Here is a 16,048-nt window from a genome sequence, read left to right as displayed (position 1 = left end):
TCAAAATCCTTACAATGTTCTCTCAGAAACTGGTAAAATTCCTCTATATAAGTAAGGTAATGAGGAAAAAAGCAACATAGTATGAATATTTTTATTGTGGCATATTCAAGAAGTAATAACATAGCATATTAGACACCAAGCTTTTTGTCAGCAGATTTGTTAGCCATTAAGAGACAGTAAATTATATTTTTAGTATTATTATTATAATGGAGGTGTTTGGGGGTATTTTAAAGTAGTAGTTAGTCTTTTGTGAAACCTAATTAAGCCTATGTATTATTCTGCATTCAAAAGAATTTTATTTAGCCTGGAGTTAGTCTGATTTGTTCCCCATCCAGGGTGAATCTTTTTCTCGTAAGATTCCTCCTGGGAATCTTTAAGATAGAAAGACATATTTTTTATTGAGATTCCAAGACTCTGCTACAAACATTGAATATTGCCGGTTTCCTCTCTCCTTGTTCTGAATACAGAAAAACAAACACATAATGATGCTGATGATGACAATAACAACACATTACTAATAAAAATACACAGATTATATCACTTAATGTATAATTCCTGTCACCCCCTTTAGAAATAAACAGATCCACATGGGGAGGGTGGCAAAAATCAAAGAGTTTATGAAGACAGAACATGAAGAATCAAACCTTAAATATTTTTGTCAGGTACTACTTTATGAATTATATCTCCTTGAGGGTCTGTTTGTATTATTTTAGAAAATGCATTTGCTGGCCAACATCAGTTGACTTCAGATTAGCTATTCATTGATTTAGATTTGTTTTGTATGTTTTTTAAGCAGAAATTCCCCATCTGTATTTTGTTTGCTCATGTACAAGAATGTGATTGTAGACCCTGCTTTCAATTTCATACATCTGATAAGGTTTCGGCTCCATTGCATAGTATTTCCATGATACAGGAATTTGCACACTATAGAAAATAGAGTGAGGAAAACTGAAAGAATTCAGGTATTGGGAAGGGAGAGAGAAGCTAGGGATGACAAAATTAGTGCAGAATCTTTTAAAAATGCCAATATTTTTAGGGGATCTTTGTATTCTTTCCTTAAAAAATGCTTCTCTAGGAGGAATGCTGTAGAATTAAGTGATACTATATTTTTCTTTGGAACCCTATAAGTTACATTTGGCATGAATAAAAATACAAATGATCTTAGACACTCAACCAGACAAATCACCTGGGGTTGTTTCCCTCTGCAGTGTTATTTGGCAGGCAGCTGGGCAGCTCTCTTCCCCTGCAGCTTGTTACATCTGCAGGTCTTCTGTCCTTTTTCTCTCACTGCTGCCAGGTCATCTCTCTTCCCTTCTCAGCTGACAGGCTGATTCCCTCTCTCATCACTTCATGCCAAGATCTCTCTTTGTCTGTCTAAGCTGGCAGGCCATTTCTGGCAAGCACGGTGTCCCACTTACTAAGTAACTCTTCTTTTAATTTTTTTTTCTGAGGTCTTTGTCCCTCGTTCCATCTAAGCCATTATATGTCCCCAACTGCTACTATATCTGAGCACCTTAGACCTTATTGTAATTATCCTTTTTCACATATGTCAGGGAGGTGCTAGTACCCCTATTTTACTATCTGTGCTTCCACTGCCTGAGTGACATGCCCAATGTCAAATAGGAAGATGGTAGCAAGGGACTGAAACCAAGTCTCCCAAGTTCAAGCCAGTCATTTTCATTTAGTTTCCATCCTATACTTCTTCATATGATCTACATCAATAGCTTTCAACCTTTTTAGACTCCAGGCACCCCTCAAAAATACCAGCTCTTATTTTTCATTAATTATTTCCACAGAAAAATAGAGCAATTCTTCTTTTACAAAGAACTCAGCAAAACCACGTCAGAATATTTTTAATTCTATAGATACCTACGTGGAAAATATGGGTTTATCTTCTGAGTTGTGTTTACACATCTGACAGTGCCAATGTTGTGTGGCACTTTACAGCATCCTTGAAAGAATCTCAAGGCACCACAGTGTGCCATGCCACTTTGGTTCTACAACTCGATCCAACACTGACATTCCCACAACCCATATTATAGGTTAATATTTTCATAGATGTTAGGGTCAGAAGGGACCTATTAGATCATCAAGTTTGACCCCCTGCCCTGGGCAGGACTGAGTACTGGGGTCAGATGACCCCAGCCATGTGTCTGTGCAATCTTCTTTTAAATACTTCCAAGGAAGGGGTCAGCACCACCACCCTTAGAAGCATATTTCATATTTTGGCAACCCTCACTGTAAATAATTTTTTCCTGATGTCCAATCTGAATTTGCTTTCTTCCAGTTTGTGGCCATTATTTCTAGTTACCCTGACAGGTGCCCTGGTAAACACTGTATCCCTTATTTCTTGCTGGCCCCCGCTGATGAGTTTGTAGGTGGCCATGAGATCATCTCTCAGCCTCCTCTTGCAGAGGCTGAGGAGATTCAGGTCTCCCAATAGGTCCACATAGGGTTTTTTCTGTAGTCCTTTAACCAGAGAGTGGCCCTCCTCTGAACCCTCTCCAAGCCATCCACATCCCTCCTGAAGTGGAGTGCCCAAAACTGGACACAGTACTCCAGCTGCGGCCTGACCAATGCCGCATAGAGGGGAAGTATCACCTCCCTAGACCTGTTTGTGATGCACCTAATTATGCAAGAAAGGGTGCGGTCAGCTTTACTTATTACCTTATCACACTGGTGGCTCATGTTCATTTTGGAGTCAACTAAGACTCTGAGATCCCTTTCCGCAGTTGTGCTACTTAGAATGGTACGTCCCAGGCTATAGGAGTGTTGATGATTCTTCCTCCCCAAGTGCAACACATGGCACTTATCCTTGTTAAACTACATCCTATTCTGTTTGGCCCATTTCCCTAGCCTGTCCAAATCAGCCTGGATTTGCTCCCTACCATCTAATTTGCGTGCCTCCCCCCTTTAGTTTGGTGTCATCAGCAAACTTGGACAGGTTGCTTTCTACTCCCTCGTCCAAGTCACTAATGAAGATAATGAATAGTAGCGGTCCCAGGACAGAGCCTTGGGGGACTCCGCTGCCTACATTTCTCCAGGTAAAAACCAACCCGTCTACCACCACTTTCTGGATACGTCCCATAAGCCAATTTTCTACCCACCAGATTGAAATAATTTATATTGTTACTGTTTAATGTATTTATAAGAATTGGATGTGACACTGTGTCAAAGGCCTTTTTAAAATCTAAGTAAATAATATCTACCTCTATTCCTTCATCCAGGCATTTTGTGACCCGATCGTAAAATGAAATCAGGTTAGTTAGGCAGGATCTGCCTGCTATGAACCCATGCTGATTGCCCCTTAACATTATTTTACCAGTTGGCCCCCCACAAATGTGATCCTTATCAATTTTCTCAAAGGTCTTGCCAAGGATGAAGGTGAAGCTAACTGGCTTATAGTTACCCGGTTCTTCCTTCCTCCCCTTCTTGAAAATAGGGATCACATTGGCCCTTTTCCAATCCTCCAGGACCTGTCCTGAGCACCATGAGTGCTCAAACAGTTGTGCCAGTGGCTCTGCTATGACTCCAGCTAATTCCCTAAGTACCCTAGGATGAAGATCATCAGGGCCTGTTGACTTAAATACATTCAACCCCTCCAGATGCCCCTTTACTAGGTAAGCATGAACAGTTGGTGGGTTGGTATCTATACTGGGCTTACCTCAAGTCCCAATGGGATGTGTATTTGTATTCATTTCCAGGAACATAGATACAAATAAATCATTTAGAAGCTCTGCTTTGGCCATCCTATCTGTTACCAGTTGCCCTAGTTCATCCTGAAGGGTCACTAAGTTACCCTGCACCTTCTTTTTGCTTCCTATGTACTTAAAGAATGACATTTTGTTACCCTTAACTTTTGCTGCCAGCTCCATTTCTGTTTTGGTTCTCTTTGCTGTTTCCCTGCAAACTTGAGACAAGCAGGTATACTCCTTCTTGGTGGCAGCCACCTGCTTCCACAGACTGTAGGTCTCTTTTTTCCTCTCCAGGCTCTCCTGGATTTCCCTGCTCAACCAAGAGTGTTTCTTTGCTTTTTTGCCCACTTTTATGTGTACTGGGATGGTCCTGTTCTGTGCCTGCAGGATTAGTCCCTTGAGAAATGCCCACCCTTCCTGGACTCCCATCTCTCGAAGGCTTTTAACAGTCAGTCTCTCCCTAACTAATCTCCTGAGCTTGTTGAAGTTGGCCTTCCTGAAGTCTAGCACTTCCGCCCTACTAGTTATCTTCCCCACCTTTCTCCAAATAGTGAACCCTATCAATAGGTGGTCACTATTCCCTAGGTTACCTTGCACCCGCAGATCCCCCCCACCAAGTCATCTCCTGTGGCCACTACCAAGTCTAGTAAGGCATTTCCCCTAGTGGAAATGAATACTTCCTGCAATAGGTGAAGGTCCTGTAAAGCAGTTAGAAACTTACATTAACGGGCATACCTGGATGCCTATTTCTCCCAGCAGATCTCTGGAAAGTTAAAGTCACCCATGGCGACCAGGTACTTTGAGTGCATTGCCTCTGAGAGCTGTCTCAAGAATTCTAGATCTAACTTGTTCCCCTGGTGTAGGGGTCTGTAGTAGACCCCACTACCAAGTCCCTTTCACCCAACCCCCCTGTAACCTGACCCATAGTACCTCATTTTGCCCTTCTTCTTGGCCCAATTTAACTACAGAAAATGTATATTGCTCCTTAACATAGAGAGCAACACCTTTTTTCCCCATTCTATCCTGACTGTACAGCCTATAATCCTCAATGTCCACTGCCCAGTCGTGGGTAGGATCCCAGCAAGTTTTGTTAGCCCAACCAGGTCGAATTCTTTATTTGCAAGCCAGGAATGCAAGTTCCTCCTGCTTATTCCCCATGCTCCTAGCATTAGTAGAGGCATCTAAGCCCCCCAGTAGGTGCCTTTGGTACCTGGACTGTTCCAGCACCTGGCTTCATAGATTTCATAGACATTAGGGCTGGAAGGGACCTCGGAAGATCATTGAGTCCAGCCCCCTGCCCAAAGGGCAGATTCATCATTCTTGGCTTCTCCCTGTCATCAGCATCCCCGTCCCCTGACAAACCTAGTTTAAAGCCCTGTGTATGAGATCAGCCAACCTGTAAGAGAAGAGACTTTTACCTCTTGGAGAGAGATGTAGCCCATCTCATCCGAACAAGGCCTTATACTGAAAGTGCAGGTCGTGGTCCAGGTGGTCATGGTCCAAATACTACCACATTTCTTGCATACCATATGCCCCCAAATAAAACATGCGTCTTGTTTTTGGAGGGGAGAATATAGAATTTCCTACCCCCCCCCCCCCCCCAAAAAATCTTGGCCAAGTGTGTGACAGAATAAGTCCTTATGGAAACACAAAATGTCCAAGAAGTATGGCATCCTAGAAGGTGTTGCAGGATAGCAACAAGACTAGACCCCAGATAGTAATACATTTTTTATCTCTTTACTTTAAATAGTTATGTATATAAGTTCCTATAAATCATAAAGTGCTGTTTCCACACCATAAGCCTCATCCAGATACTACAGACTGTGTGCAGCAGAGCACTCACCTTCACCCAGCACAGTGGCTTTTCAGCAAATTTTGTACAAATTAGCACTACAAAAATAATGTCCAGGGAGGGCTATTATAAGGACTTGAAACACCAAGGTTAATATCAGTTTCATAGTATATACTGTCCTATTTATGAATATACTGTTTGATAGCCACAGAAATATACTACCCCTTTTTTGATTATGACTAAATTCTTGACCTCAACAACCTTCCATGGCAATGAGTTCCATAGCTTAATTATATGTGCTATGAAAAAGGACTTTCTTTTACCACTTTTTAATTTACTACGTTGTCATTTCACTGATAGGTCCCTCATTCTGGTATGAGGCAGGGAGAAAAGAGCTCCCATTTGATCTATGCTAATCATTATTTTACAAACACTTTGTTTTATCATCTTCTTGTTTCTTTTTAACGTAAATAAGCACAACCACCTCAATCTTAGTTCATATAAGCATTGCAGGGCTCACCTCTCTTCCCTGAACCTGTTTATTGTTTATATAAAATGAATGATGACGTTTTTGGTATTATTCTCTGTGCCCTTTCTTCTGTAGCTGGAAATCTTGTGTCCTTTATTTATTTTTTGACCAGAGCTGCAGATTCATAGATTTTTGGGTCAAAAGGGACCTTAGGAGATCATCAAGTCTGACCCCCTGGCCTGGGCAGGAAAGATTGCTGGGGTCAGATGACCCCAGCCAGGTGCATGTCTAGCCTCCTCTTAAAGTCCCCCAAGGTAGGGGAGAGCACCACCTCCCTTGGGAGCACCTTCCAGAAACCTCACTGTAAAGAAATTCTTCCCAATGTCTAACTTAAATCTGCTGTCCATCAGTTTGTGGTTGTTGTTCTTAGTTACTCCAAGAGATGTCCTGGTAAACAGAGCATCTCCTATTCCTTGCTGCCCCCCCATCCCGAAGAATTTGTAGGCAGCCACAAGATCACCCCTCAGCCTTCTCTTGCAGAGCCTGAAGAGATCCAGGGCCCTCAATCTCTCCTCATAGGGCTTTGCCTGCAGGCCCCTAACCATACAAGTGGCCCTCCTCTGAACCCTCTTGAGGTTGTCCACATCCCTCCTAAAGTGTGGCACCCAAACTGGACACAGTACTCTAATTGCAGCCTAACCAATGCTGTATAAAAGGAAAGTATCACCTCCCTGGATCTGTTTGTCACGCACCTACTAATGCATGATGAAGTGCAGTTAGCTTTACTGATTGCTTTGTCACATTGACAACTCATGTTCATCTTGATTTTAACAATGACTCTGAGATACCTTCTGCTGCTGTGTTGCTGAGAAGGTCCACCCCAGCCTTCCTTCTTCCTAGATACAGCACCTTCCACTTATCCTTATTGAACTGCATCTTATTCTGTTCTGCCCACTTTTCCAACAAGTCTAGATCAACCTGGACTCATTCCCTACCCTCTAGTGTGTTAAATTTACCCCATAATTTGGTGAAGAACTGAACGGCACTGGTCCAAGGACTGAGCCTTGTGTGACTCCACTATCCACATCTTCCCAGGTCAATACCAACCCCTCCACCACCACTCTCTTGGTGCGACCCCTAGGCCAATTTTCCACCCGCCTGACCATGTAATCATTTACATCACAGCCAGTCAGTTTATCTGTGAAAGCGGTATGAGATACCATACCAAAAACCTTCTGAAAATCCAAGTAGATTACAGCAACCTCAATTCCTGCATCTAAGCATTTTGTGATTTGGTCATAAAAAGAAACAAAGTTAGTCAGGCAGCATCTACCTGCTATGAATCTGTGCTGATTGCCCTTTAGCATTGCTTTCTAGGGCTGTGAGAGGTTTCGATCACTGATTCAATTTGGAGGAGTTTTGGCCTGATTCAGTGGCTAATCTCTGAATCTGAATAGAACCAGGAGACCCATTAAAAGGTCCAAATTGAATCCAAAGCCTCTGAATCAATTCTGAAAAATATTCAGAGTGATTTGGAGATTCAGACTGGCCGGGGAGAGGCAGGTATAGCCAGGCAGCTACAGGTTCTCCTGTGGCTCTTCCAACTGTGCCTGCCTCTCCCCAGGTGCGGGAAGCCATGGAAGAAGCCCCCAACACAGCCCTGCCGAGCCCCATCCTCCACCCAGTCCCAGCCTAGTAACAGCAGTTAAAAAAAAAAAAAATAGCCCTGCACTCGCCAGCTGTAGCAGGGGCTGTGGGGGACTTTGAGGCCTCCTGGCATATCCCGGCCATGCAAACCCAGTGTCTCAATTGCACTCCCCACAGACAGCCCTATCTCCAATGTCTGCCCCACCCAGCCCCAGCATCTCAGCTGTCCAGCAGCACCCCAGAAGCCCAGGTCCCAGACAGGGTGCAAGGCCATGTCAAGCTGTGCTACACCTGCCTGATGTGGCAGCTGCTGTGCGGGTGCCAAGCAGGGGGCAATCCCCACTGGCCCCACTACCCACATTGCACAGTGGGGCTCTGCCACAAGCCCTCAGATGCCCTCATCACTGCTGCCAGAGCCAGAGAGTGCAGGGATTTTTTTTAATTGCTGAAATGCTGGGTCTGGCTGGGGCAGGCATCAGGGGCAGGGCTGGGCAGCAGGGGATGATCGGGGTGTGAGGTCTGCATGGGGGGCCTCTGCCAGAAGGCCCCATAGACCCCACAGCCCCTGCTGCAGCCAGTAATTGCAGAGCATTTCAATTTTTAATTTTTTTTAAGTGCTGAGACTAGGCTGGGACCGGGTGGGGGATGGGGCTGGGCTGGGAAGCCTTGGGGGCTCTTCCCTCAGCTTCAACCACCTGGGGAGAGGCAAGCAAAGCAGAAGGAGCCATGGGATAGAGGTCAGACTAACTGGTCTATAGTTACTTGGATCTTATTTACTCCCCTTCTTGAAAATGGAGATCACATTGGCCCTTTTCCAGTCCTCTAGGACTTTACCCAAGCACCAAGAGTTCTCAAACAGCCATGCCAGTGGCTCAACTATGAACTGGCCAATTCCTTCAGCACCCTTCAATGAGTTAAACACATCCAGCCCCTCCAAGTCTCTCTTTACCAAGTTGGTGCTAACAGTTGGTGGGCTGATGTCCCTTCTGTGCCTGTCTATGATCCAATTGGGAGATTTGTCCTAATCCAAGTTCAGGAATAGAGGCAAAAAACTCATTGAAGAGCTCAGCTTTGTCCCCCCTATCTGTCACTAATTGCCCTAGTTTTTCCTATAGGAGGTCCTATGCTACCCTGCACCTTCTTTTTACTCCCTATATACCTCAAGAAGGACTTTTTGTTGTCTTTAATTTTTGTTGCCAGCCTAAGTTCCATTTCTGCTTTGGCCTTTCTGACTGCCTCTCTGCAAGTGTGGGCCAAGTAGGTATACTCTGCCTTGGTAGCTACCCCATGATTCCACAGCTTATATGCCTCTTTTTTTGCCCCTAGGCTTTCCTGCATTTCCCTGTTCAGCCAAGAGGGTTTTGGCCTCTTTGCCCCCTTTCCTGTGCAATGGGATTGTCTCCTTCTGCACCCATAGGATTACTCCCTTTAGGAATGACCACCCTTCCTGGACTCCTATCTTACCAATTCTCCTGTTCTTCAGTGCCTCAGTAACTAGTCTCCTGAGCACACTGAACTTATCCTTTCTGAAGTCTAGTACTCCTGCCCTACTTCTTATCTTTGCCACCCTGTGCAAAATAGTGAATTCAATCAAGTGGTGGTCACTGTCCCCTAGGTTACCTAGTGTCATGTGGTTCCCCCACCAAGTCATGCCCTGTAGCCAGGACCAAGTCCCAGTAAGATTGAACAGTTTTCATTGATTTTTTTTAAAAAGATCCCTCTCTTAGATTGATCCAGGTAGTTTAGAACCCAGTATGATATAGGAAAACCCAATTATGTGCATTTGCTTTATATTTGTCAGTCACGGCTACAGAGCACTTTCAAGGGGCCAATGATGTGACAAATGCCACTTCTGTCAGCAGCCCTTATGTCTAATTGATGGTTATAAGGGATCCTGAAATGATCCCAAGTCAGTCCTTCTAAAAGCAATGTTTATATTTGCTTCCCAAAAAGATTACTCGTACAAATTACTATGTTACCTGTGTTTTAGGGAGAAGAAAGGAGATATGTCTTACTTGTGTCATACTGAAACCAGCTAGGATTTGGAAGCAAGAGAATGGCAGGAGTGAAAGGCACTAGTGCCATTAACAGTAATCCCATCCTAGGGAAAACATCTGGGATGAACTGTTTGCCCAGAGAAATCCCTTAAGAAGAAAACAGTGTGGCTTTAAGATAATGTGGGACAATAGCTTGGGTTTGGAAAACTAAATTCCATTTACCAAAATGTTGAGCAGTCATGTTTTCCAGCCATCTTTTTAATTTAGTAGAATAGACGGGGTGGGAAGAGAGATACTATTTAAATGGTCCTGTACTTGCATAACCATTTTCTCCATGAACTGGCAGCATCTGCTGGTTTCTAAAATAGCACTGAATTGATTTCAATAAGCTGCCTAAACCCATCAATTCCCTTGCAGACTAATGAACATCCTTGACTGGCAAAAATCAGACCCAATACTTTCCAGTGCACTTTAAACCCTAGTTATACAGTTCTGTTGGACATTAATTGAAAGAAGAGAAAAAGGTAAAAGATTACATAGTCACTTAACACACAGTCATATTTTGTTTTCCTAGGTTACAGGGAAGCTGTTGAGGTTTCAAATTAGAGTTTGATACAAAACATATTTTAAATGAATACTTTGCTATGTCATTTGCATCACATTGGACTGTTAAAACAGAACACATGAAAAAGTGACTGTGAGCCATGTCCACTTCAGAAACCGGGAGTGATTTTTGGTAATAACTAATAATGTTTGGTCATATATACTAATTTGATGTTCCTAGTAATGAAGTTAATAATGAAGAACCAATGTGGTATTAATCAGGTAATAATACTGTATATACCTCATAGAAATTCTATTATAACTGGCCAATTAATATAATGTTTTAAATTGTTAATTTATTTTTAAGAGAAACTATAACACAAGTTGACAAATTTGGTTTTAAGTAACGCTGAGGCCAGCTGTTTTACAGTGACCCTCTAGGTCTGTATGAAAAGCTTTGCCAACTTACTTGATTGTAATGGGTAAAGAGAGAGTGGTTTCAAAACAATTATAAAAGCTGCCAATAAATTTCATTCACTTGTACTTACTTACAAGGTCAGCAGTCCAAAAACAAAAGGGACTTTGTCAGTTCAATATACCAGATCATGACTTAAGGGCTTAGGCCTAAATTATCAGAAGTAAATATGGATTTATATATCCAATCTGTGACGCCCCAAAGGGGACTGGCTTTTGGAAGTGATTTTTTGCTCTCACTGAAATTCAGGCCCCTTAAAAAAGTCTCTTTATGGACATCTGATTCACAAGGTGTGTTTGAAAGTATAGGACATTTTTCTCCCTTTCAAATTTCTTTCTTCAGGAAACCAGTAAAGAAAAAAAAGGAAGTTTCTTCAAAATGATAAAATCCAGAATTCAACACCAGTAGAAACTAGTTGGATACCAAAGAAATGAAGAAGACATAAAAGGTAGCAGGCTACTTCAGCTCTCCATGAAGCAACACTGTAGCTTCCTCTTTAGCTACTTGGCATATAAACTGAACTCACTCATCCAAGGTGTTTGAATTTATGAAAGAAGGACTGGGAGTTCTTCAGTGGTCAGACCTGAAACTTTCATTTCCAAGTGCAAAGTTCATTTTCTGCAAGTGTTCTCTAAAATTCATTAAAAAAAAATTAAAAGTACATTTTTCCTTTGTTACATTCAGATTAAACACTGATATTTTACAAAGAGTTTACTTTAATTTTAAGTGGATTCTGACTAGATCTGGGTTTTAAATGGCTTTGAGCTCTGGGGAAATGTTAGATCTCATTTTTTTTTTCTTATCTTGAATTGGGATGAAAAGTCAATACTGTTAAAAGTGTTGAACAATGAATAAAAAAATCATATTGGTCATTCCATTATTTTAATTTTGACTGTTTAAAAATGTTTCACATTAATTTAGCTTTATTTTACTTAAAGTTTCAAAATGACAATAGCATTTTTCATTCCAAATTTTTCTGCATGGAAATTTTTAGAACACTTTTTCCAAAGTATGTTTTCAGGAAGAGGAATACACAAAAAAATCCTTTCCCTTTGGCAGGAAAAAGAGCTAGAATTTAGTATTTACTGACCAATGATTTAGTATTTACTGACCAAAAAGCTTGATTAAAAATCATTTATAGCTCTAGTTCTAGCTCTAAAATTATTGGAACTTAAAGCAGTAGGGAATCTTAAAACACTACATTATCTAGAAATGTAACTAATTTGCTTGAAATTTAGTAGCCTCCACAGAGATTTTCAGATGGTTCAAGCATGAAACATGTGTTTCAGTTCAGATTTCTAGTGTATGGTAAATTTGTTGAACAACAACAATAATAATAAAAAAGATATATGCTGAACATGCTACAGAAGTACCATGTGTGGGGTAAGAGGAGAAAAATAAAATGAACTCTCTTTCCTTTCAAAGGTCTGCTATTTAAAAACAGTATTTTATGTATTTTTTTTTTAATTGATATGCCACCCTTCCCCCAAAAAAGGCTTAGGACTGTTTACTATAAAAATTAAATAAATTATAGAAAAAGAATAAAATGTTAAAATGACAACCTACTATAAAAACAATGTTTAGTTAATTGAAAACAAACAAACATTAGAACAAGCAATATAATAAAAATACCCCTCCACCAGCACCTCCCTCTGTCCCTCCCAATGGGCAGAACCTAAGGGCAGCTTGAAGCCCCTTAAAGCTTGTGGGCCTGTGTAGGTCCTTCCCTTTCCAGCTCAGCTCCCATGCTCTTTGCCTTACTAGTGACAGAGCCCCTCTGCTCCAGGTTCAGGTCCCAGGATGTTGGGGTTGGGAGGGATTGTTAACACTTCCTGCCAAGCTGGAGCCTGCTGGGGTCCATGGTCCAATAAACCCAGCATTCTAACCAGGCCAATATACCCTGCTGAAAAACAGGGTTAACTAGCCCAGATAGAGCTCAAGGCCCAAAACGCTATATTGTATCCAGAGGTATCATAACACAGCACTACAATTGCATTATATGCCTTTAAGGATAAGTCTCTATGGTACACTCAAGCACACTGCCATGTTATCTATTGCACAACTTTGTGTTGCAAAAAGACTTTAGTTTTATGTGATTCTCAGTGCTTAATTGTTCCTATAAAATACACTGGAACTAGAACAAGGAGGCACTCAGGTGACTGGTTTCAAACTAACAAGAGAAAGTTTTTTTTTTCTAATTGTGCCTGCCTCAGCCTGAATATCCACTCTCACACCACCTTCATGAGTGCACCCAATGTCAAACGTAATGGAGCCTCGTGTGACTTCTGGAGAGGCCCTCAATCATCTCAAGTAAAACCCCAAAACTCTCCTGCCATGACTTTGAATTGACCTTCAGCGGTGAGGTCTCCCACTGAGGGTCCATCAGGAGCTGTCACACCTCCTGGTGGATATATGTGGGGCTCCACCTCCCCTACCCCCCATCCATATACCAGCCTTCGAGATGAGCCTCTGCATCTTCATGCAGTTTGCCTCCCATTGATGTCAACTTCTGATCTGTGCACCTCCTTTTGTGGTTGGTTTCTTTACTCTCCTCTGACTGGGCACTGGGGCTGCCAGATGTCCAACTCTTGAGGATGTCTCTCTGGCAGCTTGGTGATTCTTGTCTGGCTCAATATGCCACCATTGCCTTTACACACTGCCCGAGTCTCACTGCCAAAATCCAACAGACATCAAACAACAAAGCAAATTAATAAGAACCTATGCCAAGGCAAAAGAAAATGGTAAGAGAGAAAAGGAAAAGGAACCGCTCAAATAAGAGGGCAACAAGAGAAAAAAAAGAGAGACTGAAGAAGGAAGGGGTCGTTGGGCTAATCAGCCCTTCTACCCTCCTAGCTCTAGCCTGCGCCCTGCATTTCTTGGCATAGCTCCACATTCTAGCCCCAGCCAGGGTCCTCTTCAGCTCCTCCCTCAACTGTCTTGGATCTCACACACTGGTGCTGCCTGCATCTGATGCGGGGAGCTTTTGCAGCCTCTGCTGCCACCAATGCCTGCCTCAGTGCCGGGTCTCCTCGTTTCTGCCTGTGCTGTGTGCAAATGGCATGGGGGATCCCTGCAGCCTCCTCTGCTTCTTGCATCCCTGTTTGTTCCTCCCTGGTGTCGGCTTTTATTTCCACCAGGCGGCATTCTCCTCTGATGTCACCCACCCATGCCAGCTCCAGCTCCAGATGGCTAATAAACCATGGGCATTTCTCTTTGACATGGTTCTTCTTGTGCTCGGCATCCTGAAATGTGTGAGTAATTCCTTTTTTCAGGGGTTTTCCTTTGGGGTTGGGTTACCCCTTTCCCAGGTTCCCCCATGGGCTGGGCTCCTTGCTCCCCCATGCCTTTACCCCCAGGACACTTATGTAATGCTTAGTTAAGTTGCGGAGTTCATTGCCACAAGAGGTGGTGGAGGCCAATAGCAAAGCTAGGTTCAAAAAGGGACCAAATACATTTATGGATATGGATGATAGATCTACTAATAGCTATTCAACAGAATGGTTAGAGATGTTTTCTCTGGTATCTCTAAATTTGTAGTGGTGGATGCCAGAAATGGTACAAAATAAAGGATAGATGATTCTGCACGCACGTGCACACACACACACAGTTAGATGGATCATTGGTATGACTCAATATGGCACTTCTTATTTTTTTCAAATTTCAACATGTAGTTTTTCCTGGATCTGAGAACAGATAGAACCTAACTACATCTGCTCCTACACATGGTTTAAGACTCTCTGATGACCAACAGGTCTAACTCTAGATTTTCCAGTCATTTTCTTTTCTAAGAAATAAAGATCTGCAATTATAGGATACTATCCTTATTTTTCCCATATTCCAGTAAAAGTTATAAAAAATATTTGTTTTTGTACCTTCCTTAATATTAAGGGAAGGAATATTAAGGAAGATCAAAGTAGATTAAGCAAACCACTGTATTCTGTTTATGGATCTCTTCATTTGTAGCCACTGTTCAGTATTCCATGCCCTGTTCTATTGAGTTGATATGTTTAGTTATGTTGTTTACCTATTTTAAGTTGATGTATCCATCTTCTGAGAATGATTGTGATGTAATGTGTGAGTATGTTGCCTCTTGAGTGATTCCTGGATGAACATGGCAGTGTGTAGGTCATGGATGCATGCCTAGTGAAGCAAAAAGGTGCTAGATCACCTGCCCTTCTGAACTGTGTGTCTGAGTGCACATGCATGAACATGAGAGAATCTTCTGGAACCTTCCAGAGAGACTCTATAAATAGCAAGTGTGTGAGGGATCATGTGTGGGATTTGGTCTGGAGGTGTGGGTTTGTAAGCTGTCATTTGTGAGTTTGGTATTGAGAGAGAGCACAGCTGTGTGAAGAACTTGCATCTGACCCAGCCAGTCAGGCTGTTGGCCTTCTATGGTGTGGGTCCTAGCTATGGATATGCTTCGTGAGGCAACCGGTGAAGTGACCATACTGAGATCTCGATCTTCTGATAAAGCACTGAAGTTAGTTGGCTCTCAGGCATTGTCCTACCTGAATTGAGCACCTGCCAGCCCTTGTGGTACATATATCCAGTCCTGGGGTGGGGGGGTTCTGGGTGTATTAATATATGTTTGTATAACTGTGGGTCTTGCTATTTTTGTGTCAGTTGTACTTGTCCTCATGTGCTTATTCATCATATTTGTCACAACTGCAGTCCTCCAATTGTAATAGTGTAAGCAGGTATGTGCAATTCAAACCCTCTGTGTGTGTGTGTGTTATATATCTTTTTTAAGAAGGCAAGCTTCTCTCTCAGTCTAATGGCCCTCCTCTCCACCAGCACTTATGAGCTCCTATAACCCCTTAGTCCTACCAGCAGCAGAACAGGCAGTCAAGAATCTCCAAGTAGCTTCCTCTATGAGAGCTCCTTCCCCTTTGGCTGCTGCCAGAGAACTAACTTTCTAGTCCCATCCCTGGGGTTTATATGAGCCAAGGGCCCTGCCTTCTTCCAGACAGATGACCAGGTACAGGTGCAGGTTAATTCCCTCATTTGCCTGCTGCCACAGCAACCTGCACCTGTGGGGATTTTGCCTGGCTTCCAGGGTCCTTTCTCTAGGCAGTTTCTGCCCTAAAAGGAGCAGGCACACCTTATTGCTCTGTGGCACTCATATAAAAAGTTATACATGTGCTTAAGTGTCACTCTGAACCCCACCATGGGACATATAACAATGGCAGTCTGCCAGCCCTCTGTAGCAAGGAACTTTTTGCCTGCAGAAATTTTAACAGACAGCTTCTACAAGCTACTACTCATTCATAATGCAAACTGCTGCTATTTGAAAGCATCTTAAAACTTCACTGGTAGTTCTTATGTAACAAGACTAAATTGATAAAACTTGTGATGAACAGACTTTCAAGATAGAGGACTACACTAATTGTAACAGTATAACACAAAAGAGTTGGTTCTCCCCCAAAA

The sequence above is a fragment of the Alligator sinensis genome, unplaced genomic scaffold (genome assembly GCF_000455745.1).
Source record: "Alligator sinensis unplaced genomic scaffold, ASM45574v1 scaffold272_2, whole genome shotgun sequence".
NCBI lineage: Eukaryota > Metazoa > Chordata > Crocodylia > Alligatoridae > Alligator > Alligator sinensis.
Note: the sequence above shows the minus strand (reverse complement) of the source record.